We start from the raw sequence: 20,976 nt of genomic DNA, 5'->3' as shown, positions 1-20,976 counted from the left end.
AACTGACAAAACAGTTTATTTTGGAAAATTAGTAAATCCAAATGATGGATACCATGTGTCAAAATAATCCTTGGTGCACATGCTTGCATTTTTACATGGACACTTTTGAAAATTATACTATGGAAACTAAGCAGAGAATCAGTTTGCCAGGGAGCAGGTTTAAGCCACTTTTCTGTACATAATGCATTATTTGACCTCTTTTACTAGTGTGCAAGCAAAAGCAGTTCCATCTTTAGCCTGTTGCTATTACTCTCTAGAGGTGCCAAAGGATATCTAAAGGACTAGTTAGTGGGGTTAGGCAGACGAGGATTAAACTGAAATTTCAGAGCTAAAGGTGTAATGGTCTAAATGGTCTTTAGGATTCATTTCACATCACTTGAGCACTCCAAAAAACATGGTGCTTAGTTGAAAATGGTTCAATTCTAAAGCCAGTGGAGAGAAACAGACATCTCCAGGAGTTTATTTGATGTTCATCCTGTATATTCTTCAAGGGAAGAAGTGATGGATGTTGTTACACAAAAAATTCTTGGCCTCTGTATGCTAACAAATATAGCACTGTTTAAACAAATGAGTAGTCTTATCTGCTTCCTTTAAAACCTTAGATAATTCTCATGTGAAGTATTTAATAACATTCACCTTGGTCAAATGTGGGTGGATAATGAGTTTTTACAGCTCATAGATGCTTTAAGGACAGTGCATCTAAGCTCTTCACTGAACCTGTGCAGGGTGGTACATAGCAAATCTCGACATGGAAGAATAATGCAGAGTTCCAGGATATTGAAGTATCCAATGAGGTCACTACGTGGGAATAGAAGGATATGGGCTTGTTTTGGTTACTTTCTTACATGTTTTGACTGTAGTTCGTAGGACATTTCTGCACATACATTAACAAGTATTTTGAAGTAGTAGCAATCTGCTTCACCTGCAGTGTTCTACATGTGGGAGTAAGTATGGCAGAGAGTCGAGATCTCTTTGGTAACAAGGCCCTAGCTTGCTTTTATTCTGATTCTGGTTAATGTTTGCTCAGTGAGCTGAGAATGAAAAATCCACTTTTGAAAGCATCATGTTAGCATCATGCTGACAACCAAAAATGTCTTTTGTGGAGACTTAAATTTGCTCAAACATTTAAAAAGCTTGTTAGAGCTGGGTTTTCAGTCCAATTCCTAAAGTGGAACAGTCTTACTACTGTCAGTCTGCACTGTTGCCATAAGAGCAGGGCATTGCTTGCCATTTTCCTTCTTGTATATGCCTTTAAAAAGATGCCGGGACTGTAAAATAAATTAGTGTTTTGTAATTTAGCTTTAAGCAAAAGGAATATTTCAATGGTGAAAGTTCTGGAAATGCTTTAACTTTTAAATGCTGACACCAAATAATAAGTAAAACCTTGTGATTAATGTTTCCAGAAGGGACTATTAACATTATCCTACATCTGTTCGTGATATAATCTCTAAATGAAAAACATTCACTTTAAAAAGGAAAAAAAAAAGAACAAGAAAAGGAATGCCAAATGAGCATATATTTATGCAGCACTTCAGTGCAGGCTTAACTCTAATGTGTGGACATCCTTGGTAAGACTTAACCAATGAGTTTTTCATCTAATCATTATTTAGTCAAACCTCTGTGGTACTCCTGAGGTTGCTTAAATTTCATTGACAGCATGTCGTTTCATTTGCTGAAAATTGTGGTAATTTCAAGTTACACTATATGAAAGAGCTTTTTATTACTTAAATTAGCTATCATATTTGATGAAAATACTTAATGGTAGGCATAAAGTTCTGTGAAACATCATTTTTTGTTATTAGTTCTTGCTGATTTAAATATCTGAGGTTGTATAAGATTGTTGTTTTTTATGACTAGGAAGAATTTGCAGGAATTCCATCATCTTTTAGGAAATATTTAGGAGTATGGCAGCAGAATTTGTAGAACATACAGCAGCAACTCATTCGGAAAATAATTATTCTGGACATAATTACCTGTATTGGTTAGGAATAATTTGCCCATTTAAGAGAAAACCCTAAACTGACATATGTCACCAAGATAGCTATACTAATTTCAATCTCTGTGTCTTGATCTCAAATTTATTTTGCTTAACAAATAAAAGTTTAAAGAATTTATGTGCTCTATGAAAATATATGCTGAAAATTTTCCTTTCTATGCAAGGTGGCTGTTTTGTTAGGATTGAAGTACAGTTAGTACCATGCCAAATACTTTCTAACATGTACAAATTGGAATTTCTGGTAGCTTTTTTTAGAGTCCTGTTGAATAGTCATTTTTATCTCTTTTAAGTGATATGTATCATGAGCAGCTGATTCCCAGTTTCCCAGTTTTCTTGCTTTAGCTATATTAAGAAATCAGTGATACCCTAACAATTACTGGCAGTATGACCTTAAGGCCACCATTTCATTTCATTTATTGATTTATTATGATGCATCTTTTAACTGATGCTATTACTGCTTCGGTGCTTTAGTTTCAACAAAGAACTCTGTTGTGGTTTGGGTACAAAAGTGAGGTGCAAATTGTGAGGCATAGAATGCAGGGTGCATATTGTTAGGTGTCTTATGCAGATTTAACATGTGCATGTGGTAAAACTAACATTGTCATGGGTGGTGGTGTTTATCATCCATGAAAAAAAAAGAATGTCTTTTTAAACAAGAGCAACAGATTGATTAGGAGTCTCAAAAGCCATATTCAAGTGTTTAAAGTTAAATTAATGCCTTTATGCTTTGCTTGTGGTGGCCGTGCATCAGGCTAATATCTCTGTTTGCTGGAAACCAAGCAAGTCCCCTTTAAAATTAAGTAGCGTTGAAGGTTGTTCCATAATTTGTCTTGCACTGCCATTCTAGCCTCTATGAATACATCAAGATTTATTCCAACTAATTCTTGACAAACAGAATTCCAGCAACTCTAGACACAAGTCTGTCCATTGTACTTAAGCTGCCTGAAATTACTTTCATGGCATTGACAGTATTTTAATGATGAAATCTAAACTTAAAATCTGTAAATTATTTGTCTAATCAACTTCTTATGCAAGACATGCATTCTTTTTATTTCTGTGTTTACACATTCACACACAAAACTTACATATAAGAGCCGTATGCAGTTCAGTAAGAACTGTTCAGGGTACGTTTAATTTATGTCGGTAAGAAAACAAAATTAAAGCATTAATTAACATAAAATTTACTCATATTTTTCACATAGTTTCTACCCTCAGTTATTGAAATAGAACAGAATGAAGACTTGTTTGGGGGAATATATTTTTTTCAAATATAGACAGAACTATATTGAAGAAAAACTTTAGGTTCTTTTACTGTGGCTACAAAGTAATGTCTCTCATCACTCAGAGTGAATGAATGAGTGTAGGTTGTGTCTGATCATAAGAGATGACATTCAAGTTATTGGGTTATTTATACCTATAAGAAACATATAAAGAGAAATGTTTATCTCTGTGTTCTGAACAGACTGTTTGCTGTGCAGTGTGGTTCAGGTTGTCATCTTGTAAGGTGTAGCTCAGGAAGCTTGCACTGTTTTCTTCGCTTCGCTCACCTGTTCTATTTAGGAAAATACTTCAGGATTTACACGTAGTAAACCAGCTTGATACTGAGGGAGAAGCACTTCCAAAAGAGAACAGATTTGAAAGCTTTGGTGTATACAATTAAAAAAGAAGACTGCTATGGAGTTACATAGCTTGGACCTGTTGGTGTGAGTCCAGAGGAAGGCCATGAAGATGATAACAGGGCTGGAGTACTGCTCCTATGAAGACAGGCTGAGAGAGTTGGGGCTGTTCAGCCTGGATAAGAGAAAGCTCCAGGGAGACCTTAGGGCAGCTTTCAATACCTAAAGAGGGCCTACAAGGAACCTGGAGAGAGGGACTTCTTACAAGGGCATGAAGTGACAGGAAAAAGGCTTTAAAGTGACAAAGGGTGGATTTAGGTTAGATATTATGAAGGCATTCTTCACCAATAGGGTGGCCCTGGCACAGGCTACCCAGAGAAGCTGTGGCTGCCCCATCCCTGGCAGTGTTCAAGGCCAGGCTGGATGGGGCTTGGAGCAACCTGGCCTAGTGGAATGTGTCCCCGCTTATGTCAGGGGGTTGGAACTGGATGAGCTTTAAGGTCCTTTCTAACCCAGTTCTAGTATTTCAAGGGAGCTAATACATTTTTTTTATTAGAAAAAAAAAGGAGGAAAAAAAAACCATCAAAACCCCAAAAACATTTCTCTAAAATAAAGAAAATGAGCTAGAGCAAGAAAGAGTTTTAGCAAAATATGTTATTTATGACTGCCTCTTCTAGTGCGAAGTTGTAGTTTGTAATTTTGTGTGCAGTCCTTCAGTCTAGTATATTTGTTTCTGCATGTTTCTGTGTGTTAGAAGCTTGTCTACTATGTCAGATTGCAATATTTTGCAGTTATTTTTTTTCCATTGCATGGGATTGTATAATGCACCCTTCCTGCTTAGCATAAATGATTTGGCACAACTGATTCATTTCTGTTGTCTAACTATTCTGTTTTCATATATTTGTCTGTGAGCTCTGGAAATGTGTGAGTGACATTTACCTTACAGATGTTCCCCTTTTCATTGCCATTTATGTTGCCATGTTAAACCTGTTTCTGAAACCAGTTTGTCACTTGAAGGACAGACAAAACATTGTTCAACACGTGCAACAAAAACAACTGCCAAACTTCCAAGTTGTATGTTCGTGTTAGACTTCCTAGCCAGCAGTATTGTAACAGCTGTGTGTGTTAGGCTGCTTTATACCCATGATTACTGAATGAATTTGGAAAGAGTGAATAGGGGGAAGGGGAGACTGGTGAATGTATACAGCAAATTCTTTTGTCTTGGTGGTTATAAAAATTACTCTAATAATAGTCTCTCAACCTGCTGAGGGCTTTGTAAGTTTATCATCAACAGAACTTTCTGAAAGGTCCCTCATGGAAAAGAGGAACATTCCTGATGAGTAAACAGAAAAGGTGATTATCATGTTTTCCTACAAAACTTCTGCAACCAAGGTGGAAAGAATGTAAGCCTATTTTTAGGCTTAACGCTACTGCATTGTTTAAACTTTAGAGGGACTTTAAAAGGAATGGTTGCAGAGGAAATTAAGATTCCTCCCCCCATCAGCTTAAGAAAAGCTATTTAGATATTTTTTAAAATAATCATGCATAACTTTTTCTGGAGCTATTGTCTGGAGACAATTAAGATTTTAAAGCTGTAAAGTGCAAAGAGGTATTTTTTTAGTAGACAGAATTTGGTGGTTATTTTTTTTTTTTTTGGAAGGAAATTGCAACTGGTTGCATTGAGAGAAAAATGCATTTTCATATATAAATGCACCAGTGAATATGAGTTACTGCGGTGGTTATGCTAATTGTAAAAATAAAAGGAACAAGACAAATGGAAAGATAAACTTCTGCCTAAGATGACCTTTTTTTAAAATAAACAAAAAAAGCTGTATGTCTTTTCAGGAATGTCATATCCTACAAGAAGTTGTCTGTCCTTAGGAAGATCACTAGCAGAAAAAATGTTAGCTTACAACAAATGCTGTCTATACTAGCAGGAAATAATGGGCATACTGTCATAGCTGAGGGTGATGAAGGTTCAGGATAAGTTTGGTAAGGACTGGATTTATATATAGGACCAGGGGGTTTTATACATAGCTTCACCTGCATCAGGTGAAACTAAACTCAATACTGTACCTTTCTCTAGTAAGTACCTGAGTGCAATAAAGATCTGTTTGGTCTTGACAGAGGATAGAGATTGGTCGGCCTGAAGGCTAGGTGTGGCTGCTTTAATTGACGAATCTGACAGCACAGAGGATGAGAGAGAAGACTCTGTATATGAGACCTATGAATACAGACTAGCTTTTTCTTGCATATAAGGCCAAAGAGATCATTATCCTCAGACCATGCTGCAAGAGAAATGGCTCTTCTAGATAAAAAGTATTGTGTAATAAACCCACTCAGGTGATAACATCCTATGTAGTGCAAATCTTTGAAATATAGATATTGGACATAGTAAGAATTGGCATAACAGTACACAGAGATGTCTATAACCTTAGTTTTGTAGTTGGTAGATCTAGAAAGGAAAGTTTTCTTGTAGATTATTTTATTCACACGAGTAGAAAGAAAGAGAGAATGAGAGAGAATGAATGCATGGGAAAGAAAATTCTTAGATGTGAGAGGAGCTGGGCTGCAGAAGTGGTGAGTACTTTGATGCTTGGAAATTCTGAAGTGAGATTAAGAAAAGCGCTTGGGAATATGACTATATGGGAGCAATTCTATAGAAGCCCTGAAAATTACAGATTTGGATAATTCAAATAGGTCTTCTGAGCTCTCTTTCCCTATTTTAAGAATTAATTTTTTCAATGGATGGATGCTTGATTACCACTCTGCCAGGATAGTCTTCGTTCAAATAGCTGCTTTTTAGTGATTGTTTGGTTTGGTTGATTTTTTTTTTTTTTGGGGGGGGGTCACTTGTTTTCTTTCTAATACTCTATACTTTCAGGAAAAAAGATTATCTAGGTGTGTTTGAATTTGCCTGGCACATCTTGAACTCTAATTCTATCTAGAACAGTATTAGTAAAAGCCAAATTTATGAACATGTTTTTAAAATATATACTTACACAGCATTTGTGTATGACAAGAAAAATGCAGAATATGGTGTCTTTCAAGCAGACTCTGAACAAATATTCTGGACCTGAAAAAAGTCTGTTTCTCAGTCTGGGTAGGTGTCTTCTCTCGTCTTACACTTAATTTCTCTACATTGTTTCACTGAATACTGGTACAGGTCTAGATTTCCATTGATATAAACAAGAACAAAATTTGTTTTTTCATTCAGAAAGTCAAATTTCTATCAGTGGAAACCCAGAACTGTTATTAGTGTTTAGATCAATTACTTCAGATTGACATCAGAATAGTAAAAAGTAGAGTTTGAGCCAAAGTTTGATAACATGTTTGTACTTCTGTGATGTGGACTAAAACCCAATAAGGGTTAAGAAGATAGAAGTCCCAAATTCTCCTTCATTTTACCTTAGATAAATCTGAGCCCAGGCCTCCAGAGGTGAAAGGCTAGCACATTAACTAGGACCTTAAATGTGTGCTTCAGCACACAGACCTGCAGTATCTTTTGAAATCTATGCAGGTTTCTCCTGCCTGCTGTGCGTAATTTCAGAATATGCTGTCATCATTAAAGAAAAAAAACAAGTTTGCTCTTTCATCTGTGCACCCCACGGCAACGATTGGGGGAATCAGTCCCCAGGCTCCCCTAAAATTTGTGATCTTTGGCTCCTGCTGTAAATTGATTCCGTGCTGTGCCTCCTGACATGTGAACTGGGTAAAATCCATTTTGAAGTCTTTTAAAACCTGGCATTAACCCTGTGGCATCCTCTTAAGTGCTGATGTTTACTCATTATATTATTTACTGGGAAGAACTTGCCTTTAAAACTCTAGCAGCATTGAAAGCTGACTTGTTAAAATCTCAGTATTAGATGCTATAGTGTTCTTTGAATTTCTCTTGAGACCTGATGTTGGGAAAAGTGAGTTCAATTAGTCATGAGTGAGGTGAGTGCCTCACTACTGTGCAAATTGCTTTGGGACCATTTGGCCCATGTCTACTCATGTTCCTCCCCCCTCATAAATACAGATGTGTAAAGTAGTCAATATTTTGTTTAAGCTTATCTTGGACTGATTATCGGAAACCCTCATTTTATTTTTTCTTTTTTTGCTTTGCTTCAGTGCCATGTAATAAAGGCTATTAAATTTTTGAGATTTTTTTCCCTCTGCTCTTTTATAGGCAAAGTAGTCATGTCTTTTATATTCATATGTGTCTCTACATCTATGCCGTATGACTTGGTTCACTGCCCACTTAAATGAAGCAGCCTTTGGGATTACAATATAGTACTGTTTCACTCAAGAATTTGGGACAGGAAGTCAAAATTAATAACTGTTTGCAAACTTTAGGGATTTTTAAGTAGCCAGAACTTAATTTTAAATTGAAGGTGCCTTTGGCCAAGACAGCAAAACCAACAGAAATTCTTTGATGATGGAAATGAGTTGCAACCTTGGCATTACATCTTAAGACCACATTACTGGTAGTGGTAGTACTCTTGCACTATAAAATCATAATAAAAGAGATTTGAATTTGAATTGATGGTCTTGCTTGCTGGCACATGCTGCTTGCTTTTGTGCAAAGGACTAAAAGTGAAAACCATCTCTCTGTTCTTTAGGCATTTTGGTTGTGTTTTTAAAGGAGCTGAACTTCCCTTCAGGGAAGCCATGCTCAAACTAATTGGACACTCACTAGAGCAAGGTCTTTTCCATTTCCACACAGATGTTCAGGTAGATGTCTGGCATACAATTTAGCTGGTAGCAACTGATAAGGCATAATACTGCTTGTTATTGTATACTAAAAGTGAGGTGAAACTGTATTTCACTTCTCCTTTGAGAAAAAGGCTGGTAATACAGGACTTGTCAAGACCCTTTCCTGTGTTTGATAGCTTTATCACAGCCCCAGCTCGAAAGGTTCAATGTTTTGGATTACACAGAATGTACATTATATGGAGGGCTTACTATAAATCAACAAGGCAGGTATGTTAAACACAGAAAAATATCTACAGCTGTTCTCTTACTCATCCTGCATGTTATTTAACTCTGTCTCTACCCAAAGGAATATTTTTAGTTGTACTGTCAACAGTTTCAAAACAAAGAAGCAACTACAACTGGCAAATGAGGAACCCAGCTGGTGCTATGTTTAGGCTCCCAATGAATGTACTCTAATCCTGACACCTGCAAGCTATTTAATCAGGATTTACAATTGAACATGAAGGATGAGAGGTCCAGAGGGCTGTGTTCTTGGTGTTTTGATTGCAAATGATGGAGAAAAACTTTGTTATCGGATGTTGTAGTTATTTGAAGTTTGGTGCCCTCTAACCCATGGGGGACCAAGAATCATTTATCACTTCACAGCAAAAGCCAAAAAAAGCCACTATGGCTTACACACTAGCATTCTCCTTTAGCTTTTCCTGTATTCCAGTGTAAACATGCCTTGGATTTACGAACAATAAAAAACAGTTTCCAGCAGGCACATGGAAAGAAGAGCTTATAAGGAAATCATGCATTATCAGTTTTGTGTCAAACTGAAAAGATCACTTTAAATTCCTCAGCACCAGTAATGTGTATAATAATGAAATGTACCTTAAAGATGAGCAGCAAGAATGAGAAGGAAATTTAATTGAAAAAAGATTTATTTTTTTTAAGAACTTTTTTCCTCATGTGATTCTTAAATCACAAAGTGGCAGTGTCAAGGGTGAATGGCTCCCTTCATCAAAATCTTCACTGCTCCTTCTAAAAACCCTCTGTTTCCTCAAGCAAGTGACATAACATGAAGAAATTTAGAATTTCATTATACCATCTCGTAGCAAGCCCAGATGTGCCATTATGTTGCTGTGCTTGTTTATTTTATTTATTTACTGGAGGTTTTTAAGTACTTCTAGGTGAGTTACTGACAAATTAAACACATAGTTTTGGCAGCAGCACTACTGTGTGTACATGGGGTGTGTATGTGGGGGGTAGTATGCTTTTTTCTGGCCGTGTTGGGCTGTCAACAACAGTGTTATGAACAAACAGGGTGTGGTGTAATTGACACCCTACAAAAAGTGATTAATCAGCTGTCTGAAGTTGTTAGGTAACAATGCTGTTGCCCCTGGGTCTGATTGGATGATGTAATGCCTGTAAGTTATTTTTTGTGGGTTGAGGCTATTGTGTAACTCAATAGCCTACAGAGGATTTGTATGGCTGGAGTCACAGAATAAGTCAGAATTTATTTCTAACTTGATTATGCTGTTTTATTTTGTTTGTTATTTAAAAGGGGATGGGGAAAGGGTATTTGTTACTTTTCAAGGCAAACAGCTAGTGGAGACAGCAAAAAAGTGCTCAAAGCAGTCATCTTCATGCATTCTGTGCCTAGCTGGAGGCAGAGTGGGAGGCAGAGAACTTTCCTCCAGAGCATCTTTTATTGTGGGTTCCTGCAGGTTGCACTGGCCAGGATGATCCCATGAAGGCTCTTGTGTTGCATGAGCCCTCTCTCCTGCGCCTCTAGCAGGCCTGTTCTGCACTGCCCAGCAGGTCTTTTGACCTTTAAAGTTTTACTTCACAGCATTGACTGCACAGAGGGATTTAATCTAGGGTCTCTCTAAACTTCTAGTTATAAAAGCATAAACCAATATTTTAGCACAAAGGCAGTGTTGCCCCTTTCAAGATCAGATGCTGTCATCTTTTGGCATGAGGAAGCATAACATCACTTGTGCAATACTACTGATACAGGATCTTCAGTGCTTGTTGAACTGTTGCACTGAAAAGAACTTAAAACTGCTCCCTGAGTTCTTCCTCAGCTTTATTTACCTGTTCAGGCTTTGCAATTTCTTCATTCCCATATCTTTAAGTAAGGGACTATGTTTTCTACAAGTATTCCTTCTCTCTCAACATCTTCCCTCAAGCTCAGGCATTCAGATGTTGGTGGCATTGACCAAATATTTCTTGTGATGAATGCTCTGATTACAAGAATTCTACCTCTCCTGAGGACCTACCAGCTTTAGAGACTTGTACGAGGTTCTGCTAGGGAGTTATCAGCTGTTGTCAGTCTCATGTTTGCTCAGGAGAATCTCCATTATAATCCCTCTGGTGTCCTTTGGTACCTATTACAACTTCACCTTCCCTTAGCTTGTTTGTCACATCCACTTCCTTCTTTGTGTACATTGCATGCACTCATTGTGCTTTTCTGTTGATTCCACAATTTAATTGCTACCCCTGACTCTGTCTGATTAATACAATACTGTCAAGTAACTTCTGCAAATAGCTTTTTCATGTGGAGTTATATGTGCCATTGTTTCTATGGACAAAGGAAACAGTGCTCAGTACTGTCTAGGGAATCATAATGTGAAGATACAATAAAGTCACACATTCTGTTCAGATTGCAGCTTTGCAGGGTGAACAGGTTAGTGCCCAAGGGGTTCTCTTCTGTTTCTTTTCTCACTCCCTATAGGTCTGCCACAGTAACTTTGTGTGTAAACGGTCTCTAGAATATCTGAGAAAAATAGTTACGCATATATTTTTAAAATGTTTATGCTAACCTAGTCATTTTAGTTGAACTAGATTACAAAGCAAGTACTGGGGAAGTGATCTTGGATGTGCTAGGAAGCAGCTGTGACCAGTAACCTCTTCACTTGAATCAGCTGCAGCCAGAACAGGATTGCTGACTTCTGTATCTCTTGGCACTGAAGTAACAGCACTCAGGCTGACTTTTTGTACCCTTGAACTCTCATCCTGTTCATCATGTCTATGAGATCAGATATAAAATATCTTTCAAGACCATTTGACTAAAGAAGTAGCATTCTCAATCCTAAAACTGCATTGCTTCTCTGGAACCAGCAAGAAATATTTTTGCCTAGAGTTCTGCTTCTTAAAGGACATCATTAGGAATGCTATTCATGCTAAGATGTTGCAAAAGTGGCCTCTTTAGAACACAAAAGTTGATTAAGATAAGTAGGGGGGAAAATGAGATGAAGAAGGGTTCATCAAATAGAAAGCATGGTGAAACACCAGAATTGCAGTGCATCTGACAGATAAGGAGCCTACATTGCACACTCTTTATTGAGAAGTGAAAACTTTCTACCTTCAAAAATTTGCCTTAGAAACACTTATCTGGTAAAATAACATCTTTCTTAATTCATCCTTCTTGTAGCTAAAAGGGATGTTTAGTTCCACTAGCACTCTGCTGAAAAATACCACTGAAGCAGTCAGATAGCATATCAGTAGATTGAAATCTTGTCTGTCCCTCCTAGCTCTATCATTCTGTCTGATAAAGGGTTATCGCTTCATTCCAGGACTGCTGGCTTCCTCACCACAGTTTACAGCAATATTAATGCCACAGCTTGAAATACATCTACTGTGATAGGGTTGTAAGATCTTCTCCAATGCTAGCTGGAGTGTTCCAATAGTTACTACACCTCAAAAAAAGTTCTTTGGGAATAATTTATGCTAATTCTTGAGCAAACACATCAAAGAAATAGTGATTGCTTACAAAGCAAAGCATTTATAAATTATCCTACTTTCCAGCAGTCTACCATTAGGATGCTGGAAGGCATTCTTACCCTTGGGCTCAAATTTGAAGATGCAGGAAACTTACGCTGTTGCTTTCACAGCACCTAGTAAGGAGAGGAAATCTTTACTGTTTGACTTAGTAAATGTGCTACAACACTGCGTAAAATGATGAAATTTATTAAAGGTTCAGCAGAACACTGAATTTGTCAGTTGTGTTCTCTACTGTAATAACTTAGCTGTTATGCTATGTAGATAGACTTCTCTGGTTTTGAATAGCATTTTGAGAAATACTAATGCGGATGGTAAAATACTTTGACACCCCATCCCATTTAAAGACATAACTGGTGTTTTAATGTGGTGTTTCAGACTTAGCATTATGGACAGACACATCAAGTTATGTAGTTGCTCAAATATATTGACAAACTGATGAGGCAGGAATAAACCATTTCTGTTTAACTAAGGGTTGTTAATTGCTGACTGCTTCAGCGTATGAAAATGAACTTGGCTTTTTCTTTTGAACTCTTTCTTTAGAAGTTCAGGGTGGGGAAGTACAGTGTTTATTCAAGAAGGCTGTAAATCTATGTACCTCAGCTAGATTATCACTTTGCAACATTGACAGGTAGTTAACAAAACAAATGGCTTTGACAGTAATGTATGAGCTGGGTTCTGCAGTTTCTTCTCAACAATCAGACCTGTCCAATTATAGAATCTGTTAGCATTGTGAAAGAGAAGCATCTGTCCTTCAGATTTATTTTTTTTTAATATATACTCAATATATAATTTATCTTGGCAGTGACATGCTCATGATTATGACTTGTATAGAGCCATTTACTTTCTAATCCTGTCAGGAAGTGAGATACCAGTATGAGATACTTTGGAAATAAAAATTTCTCAAGCATCTTAAAAGTTGAATGTGGGTACCATATGGTTTCATGTTTCAGAAGGTAAATTGCATGAAGTAGCAGAAAGGATTGGGTTGTTTGGGTCTAGGATTAGTCTGTTCTGAAAGCTGACCCTTGCAAACCAGGTGGAAATGAGTACCTCCTCACATGGTATGGGCAAGTCAAGGCAGCCAAACTGTAAACTTTTCTTCACAATACCATATTGTAACTGCATTCCTAATGAAATCAAATAAGCCCAGGCAGAAACTTTGATTTTTAGCTAGTTAGGGGCAAGGTTATGGTTCAATCTACAAAGAAATAGATACATTAATCACATAGGTTAATTATGTGCATAGCCAACATGTATCTCAAAAGTTTAAAGTACAAGTGTTTTGACTAGACATTTTCCATTCTCAGAAAACTGTACATATAAAGCATAACTATTGGGACAGGTGTGTGCATATGCATCTCTCTGTGTCTGTCAATTAACTGCATGTAGGTTTTCTCTTCTGTAGAACAATACCAACAGACAAAAGCATGTTCCACATTTTGTCTTCTCATAGTCTCCTTTTTTCAAAATTGGAAAAAGAGAGAAATAGGAGTATAAAAAAAGATTTCAGAATACTTTTTAATACAGATTTTAAATGAAAGATTAAAAATAAATGAAAATTATTTGCTTTGACATCAAAATACTTTTGCAACTTTCAAAATACCTTTGAGGTATTCTTTTTTAATGTTTTTCAGTCCATTCTTAAACTGATCTTTATATCTGTCCTTTAGAACCTTTCCAAGCTTCAAGTGACTAGAATGAATATCAAGTTATTCTATGTGCTTTTACCACTTCACATGAGGTGGGACAAGTCACAATCAGGCTTTAAATAAAAGATTGCAGCTTTCTGTTCTTCAGTTTTTAAATTACTATTTCAAAATATCTTGTAAGGTCCTGACTTTTCAGAACATGTATAATGCACATTTCCAAAGATTCTCATTTGTTTCAGTGCTCATGGTTGAAAACTTGACCTGAAAATACAAACTATTTGTTCACAACATCAACAACTGCTACTGGAGGAGTCTCACTGATGTTAAGTTTCAGTGTATTCAAAATACCTGAAGATAATCCATACATTCCACTTACAAGCTGTGTAAATTGCAAAGGAAAACATTAATTTGATTTGCAGGTATTTTCCCTCTCCTGATATTTTTCATTAAAGGTTATTGTGGTTTAGCAGAACACTGGCAGATCCAAAGGCAACAAACATGCTTCCCACAGGTACTGATGCCTATAAAACCTGCTCATAGTACAAAGATCCTGATACAGCCTTTGATGAATGTAATGAAATATTTTTGTGGACAGATCTGGGTTGGATTAGGGAAAACATATATTTCATAAAAAGTGCTTAGTATGTATATGGATAGAATTCATGCAGGTGCAGATATACAAGCAAAATTCAAATTCAGGGTAGTTAAACACTGTTGTTTTGCCTGTAGCAGGTTGGATTGCATACATCATATGCAGATTACCTGGGTTTCTTTTTTTGTTAAAAACTACAGTAGTAATAGGTCACTTCTGCTACATCATGTAGTTAGTATTTTGATGCAAATGAGGAAGAATCTCTAATAGCTTACATCTCTGCAGTCCAAAAAATTTTTGATTTTGTATGAACATGAAATAGCAAAGGCAAACAATTGTACATCAGTATGTTTCAGTGGTTAACTTGGATTAAATTAATATTAGGCTACCAAAAAGAAAAGCAGTACATTTGGTTTTAACTTTTTTTTTATTTATGATGTCATTATACTGGATGACATTTTGTGTGTTCATATGTTGTTTGACCACATTCTGAACTGTTGGTATGGAGTCGTGTCAGTGTGGAGTCAAATGTAAAAAGCTGATGAAAAATGTGGGCTAGTTTCCAAAACAGCTATTCATGGGCATATAATGTTTAAACAGCTATACCCAATGCAACGTGTCCCATTTTAAATAATATGCTTCTCAAATGAGTTGTCTCTGATTATTGTAATTCAACAGATTTCTCTGACAGTATGAAGACTTTTTTTTCTACCTTTGTAAAGAATTATTTATTACCAGAACTGTTGGGACATGGGAAAATACCCAGGGCAAATAAGCTATTTGTGAATCATCTCAATAGAATGGGAATTTAAACAAATGTTACATATGCTTGCAAGCAAATGGTCAGCTTCTGAACCATGTGTTTAGCTAGTGAACTTCTGGTTCTCTAGTGATATTCTTTCATGTGCTTGCTGAGGACATGACTATGCCTGCATTTCTTCTAAAGATGTTAACTTAAAAGCAACGTGACACTGAAGAGAAGTTGTCAGCCCTGAGATTGCAACTATTCTTCATTATTCCAATGATGTTTTAAAAAAAAAAGTCGCTTCATAAGAAGTGAAAGTGTTAGAACATACTGATCTGCATCACATACTTCATGGCTTGTTCCCATGGCACCTGAATTTGACAGAAAGGGCTGCTCAGCTGCATCCTAGCTTTGAAGGAGAACAGTTTGCGCTTCTGGGTTTGCATCCCCTTACGAAACAAACTCCAGTCTTTGAACTGAGGGAGGCAACTTGGGTTTGCTTTGTTGCTTTGCTTATAATCCAATTAGAACTTGCATTTTTGTCTCTCTGTGTCAGGGAAGAATTGGAGAGTTGGATTCTGAAACACTGCTTCATTACTAACTGTGAGAATTCCTCCTTTCACAATGTAGTGATCTGCAGCAGCTTCTATAATGCATTTTCTGGTATGTCCTCCCCTGTCATTGCAGTCTTCCCCCAGCAAAATACAATTTGTTATAGACAATAGCATGAACTGAAGCTCCAGCCTGAGAAAACCTGCGTAAGGCTCTGGGCTCCACCTGGCACCAAGCTGATCCTGTGTCTTCTCATGGTTTCATTGCCGATGTGCCAGACTAGTTTGATGAGAGCCAATTTTGGCAAGTTGCCACAGAATGCAGTCATGCATTGCTGCTGCAGGGCAGACACATCACTGTTGGGTCAGTATTGAAAGTGCTTCAGAGTGATCTTGAAATCCAGCAGTGGCTGTGTGAATACCTATGTGCCCTTTGACCTCCAAGTACTTGGCTAATAAATGACATTACAAAACCATTTAGGAGATACATGTGAATAGCAGGGTAGAGATTTTTTCCACAGAGGAAAATTATTTTCAGCTTTTATGTTAAAAATGTTTGAAAATGTTGAAAGTGTTTGATGCTGAAGAAAATGATATGCTGCAAATCCCTATTCATGAGGCTATTAAGTTACCTGATCTTCCAAAAACTCATGGGGAGCTGGTTACCAGAACAGTAACCATGGTAAAGATCATAAAGCAGGGCCATATCTATCACCAAAATGATAAATGAAGCTAGAAATTGTTATTCCTGAATGATATTTTGATTCATTCTGAATTCTGGATTTTCCATTTCTTTCTGAAGAGCCTTTAGAATAGGGTAGGAGTAAAATGAATACATTTCTCTAAAAAGAGCCCTTGAAAACCTACATGTACTAGAGAATGGCAAATGGAACCTCGTTTCTCCTTATCTATTTGATAGAGTTTTTGGTAGTCTAGGTAAAGTATTAGTATCAGCTCTATAGGATAGCTGAAGAGCAGTGAGCTAATAGAGTAATATATCCTACTGTGTTGTGTAAAACCTCTCCTCTAAGCTTTTCTTTTCTGATGTTTATCCGGCTAAACATAAATAGCACACCTGGAGGGCAGTGCTGAGATGACATGTGCTTGGGTTGCTGGCTACACCAAGCACAGCTGTTGATGTTTGCAGACAGCTTGGCCCCACACCTCTATTCAGCATGTAGTCTGGAGGTGATGAGAAACTGCTGAGATCCCTGCTGAGGAACAGAAGAAAGAAACTTCTTCTTCTTCACAGCTTTTATCTAAAAACAAGTTAATCAATATGCTAAACACTGATAGCAAAATACACTCACTTACACTGATATTCTGAGGAGGCTGGGAAGGCACCATTTGTCCACGGCAAAGCTTTCCAAAGAAAATGATTTGTGGAAGGGATGGAAGGAGTTAGAAGCTGAAAATGTATTTATATCTTTGATTTAGGTGTAGGGGGTACAAAAAAACAATGACTGCAGAAAAACACATCCCACTGACACTTTCAAATGTCTCTGCCACAGTTTAGTAAAGCAAGCAGACCAGAAAGGCTAGAAAAATTGTTTTTCATTTTTACACTGAAATGTTCATGAGAATTATCCTGGTCTGGAACACAATAAAATGAATCTACTACTCCTAACAAATTATTTTCCTCGCAATAACTTTTTCCTCTGAATGATTTAATAAACCTACACATTTACGCAATAGGTCTCATTTGGGGTTAAAGTGCTATAGAAAACTTTTCTGGGACTCTTTCCCACAAATTACAGTGTTGCACTTAAAAGGAAAAACAATCAAAAGTTATTTCGCCAACATGGTAATTTCCATCATTTCAGACATTTTTTTCTATCATATTCTGTTATCTTCATAAGAATAAATAAATACACATTTCTCCCATAATCTGTGTAACTGATTAACAGCTGGCCTTTTCCTCAAATTGTCCAATTGGACTGCATATGCAGTGCTTTGTAAGGTATGGTGATCTTTTTTGTTCCTGATGACTATTACCAATCCATTTTCTTTAGTTTTTATTGAGCATTGAGTTGGTAAGACTAGGCTTTGAAAAACAGTGACTAAGATATGTCTTAACTGAGCAGTAATAGCCAATATAGATCCTCTTGATCAATATCTATAATTATGGTTTGTTTTCGATTTTCTGCATTTCATTGCACTTATCAACACAGAATTTCTGTTATTTATTTGTTCATTCAGTGTCATGTCACCAACACTTTTTTCAGCTCTTCGTGGTTATTTTTAATTTTATTTATCCTGAATTCTGTGCCTTCTTACCATTCTTTCCATTTTCTGCATTATTTGAAAAGCTACTGGTCCCAGCCATTTGGAGCCAACTTCTGCTGCAACTTGTGGTGCAAAAATGACCATTTAATACCTACTTTTGCTTTCTCTCTTTTAAAGAAAAAGATCTGAAAAGCTGGAAGTCCTGAGGGGTCTTTTTCTAATGTCTTGTGAAAAGTTATTGCTTTGATTTCTATTTATAGGAAGCTTCTTCTTCCTATCATTTTTTATCTGTGCATACCATTCTGTTCTTACAGATTCAAACCACTTGCTCAGTATGGAAGAAAGGTTTGCTAATCTGGAGCTGTTCAGATACATAGATATTCAGATATTCAGTATATAGATTTATCCTCTACCCTTTTTAAAAGGCAAACAGCAATACCACTTTAATTCTTGAGATGTTTCTCCATCATGCTTCCTTTCCTGAAGAGAATCCATGTGAGGGTGACTTCCAAGAGAGATTAAACAAGGGCAGGATGGGAGATAGTCAAATGTGAGGCAATGTGTCTGATCCTGTGGAAAGCTGATATCAGGGGGATCCCTTTGAGACTGGGATCCAGTGCACTCAGTTGAGTTCCATATACTTAAACCCAGCCTAAATGCGCTAATGATGATAGTGCCTTTTGAGGAGACAGAACCTAATTAGCTACAATATTTGTTAATTTGAGGCAGCTTATTCATTCTTAGAGTTATATCTATATTTGTGTCATCAAATGAGGATGTCTGAATGGGAGTAATTAGAGGCAGAGAAATTAAGTGACTGTCAGAAGTTCATACTTCAGGTTCCCTTAAGTGGGGTAAGAAGCTGCCATTGCTTTTTGCTTCCTCTCCTGAGGTAACCCTTAAGATTAAGGATTGGGTAGAATACTTAATTTGCAGGACAAAGCTCTCCAACCATCCTTTTTCATGTGCCAGCATTACAGGGCTACGTTTCACATAGAAACTTAAATTGTGTCCTGATGGGTCTTTTTTAAGGTGGGAAGCTGATTTATTTGTCTTGCTAGCTCTGCATTTCCCTCCCTGCCTCCCCTGCCGTAAGCTGCCTTTTTTTAAGTTCTGCATTTGTTATGGGCATGTTAAGCAAAAGCTGTCTCATGTGGGTGCCCATCACTTACTCATTCTTCCAAAGGAGAAAGAGGTTCCTTGTCTAAGTTCCTGAGACTCATTCCTTAGTAACGAATTCCATTTTCTACACAACAGAGCCACTGAAGAGATTATGAGATCCGAGAAAAAGCATTTTGTGTGGATTCCTGTTCTACAAATCAGTTTCAGGCTTGATCAGGAGGTTTTCAGCATGGGCTCAGCACTGTGCTGACATGGCTTCAGGAAATATGGGTATAAACCCTTAAAGTTTCATTTATATAGGAAGTTATCTAAGTATTAAAGCCTTTAGTGTACTGCTGCTGGTGGTGCTCCTTCTGTGCATTCATTTCAGACTCTCTAAGCAATTAAAAATTACAAAATCAATTCTCTACACTGAGACAAGCAGCATCATTAGAAATTTCAGCTATTAGGGTATAAAATGCAAATCACTGATTACTGACATTCTCTCTACCTAAAGATGCATCAGTGGTTTTATGGATTCGTACTCTACCTTTGTTTATTTTATTGCTTAAGAAATAACTTGCTTTGCATTCGACTGCAACAGTCTGACAGCAGACTGTTTTCACTTGCATGTTTGTGTTGCAAGTAAAGATGGAATATGGAAGCAGTCAGGTTTTATGGTGTATTTGTGTCACAATGTCAACATAGGAAAGGAGCATCCCTTTCCAGCTGTTGTATCACACAGACTGTGCTTCTGGCTAGCCTGTTACATATTTTGAAAAGTCTTGCGTTCCCATCTACAGGGTGCATGGCTCACCCTTCCTTCACAGCAACCTGGAACACCCACTGTGTTAATACATTTTCTTGACTAGGGCATTCACGCACTCAGATCCGGACAGGCCCAGATGCTGACTGGGTGAGTCACCACATCAACTCATCCTGCTCTGGCACCAGAAGCTGCTAAGGAGCAAGGGATGGAATAAAAGAATGTACAGCGTAAGAGCACAAAATCAGTGTTTCACAGAAATGGAAGACTTTAAGAAAGGGAAGTATTTAAGAAGTTAAATCAGGGGAGTATCATGCAGACTTATTAAATGGTTGAGTAGTCTCCCTAGAGAGTTGGTGGAGGATCTATTTAATCTATGTCTTAGGTGGTTAAAGCTAGATTGCCTAAACAAATAGAAAGTTTGCTACTGGAAGTAAATGTGCATTGTCAGGCAGATAGATGCTGTGGCTAAATAGATTTTGTTTCTCTTTGTTCCTTAACGACCAGCTTTTAAAAGGAACAGTGTTTGTGAATGTTTGAATAGAAGTTATGCTCTTCCTCATTATCAAAAACCTCCAGGTCTTTGTTTAATAACTCCATCTATTGAGTAAGATACTTGCATGCAGACAGCTGAAAAATAGTTCAGAACTCACTAAAAATCTTACAGTATATTATTTGGCTGGACACTTTAAAGAAGTTCTGAGATAAAATTATTATAGAATGCTTATCAGAGCATAGAGGAATGCAACTGAGCAGGTTTAGTTTGCCCTATTACTATGGATATACCATCTGTATGACACAGAACCACTTTAGTGGTGAATACTTGCTCTCAGCAAGGAAAGAACACTGAGAAACCTGATTATAAGACCACCACAATCTAATCTGACTCCTTTCCCTAAGTTTGTGGTTAAAATCTGTTGGCATGTGGCCCACAACATATTGCCTCTCTTACAGCAGAGCAAAAGTATGCAAAAGTATTTCCTCTAACAATCAAAGCTTCAGTGCAAAAGTAGTGACCCTAATTAACTGTTTGGAAGGAAAAGGTTAAAGGTGTTTTAAAAAAGCATTCCTGACCAAACTGAAATAAATCAGCAAACTTCACCCACACATCCTCCAAACCTGCAATCAGCAATAATTTCATAGAAATAAAACAAATGGATTGCCACATTCCTCCATGTCTATTACACTTCTGTCTTCATTGCAAAAATTACTCAGAAATGAAAAGTTGGAAGGAAACTTGGCTGTTGGTAATAGCTTTATCACTTGTG

The sequence above is a fragment of the Melopsittacus undulatus genome, chromosome 9, assembly GCF_012275295.1.
Source record: "Melopsittacus undulatus isolate bMelUnd1 chromosome 9, bMelUnd1.mat.Z, whole genome shotgun sequence".
NCBI lineage: Eukaryota > Metazoa > Chordata > Aves > Psittaciformes > Psittaculidae > Melopsittacus > Melopsittacus undulatus.
The sequence above is the reverse complement of the archived record's forward strand: the minus strand, read 5'-3'. Positions refer to the sequence as shown.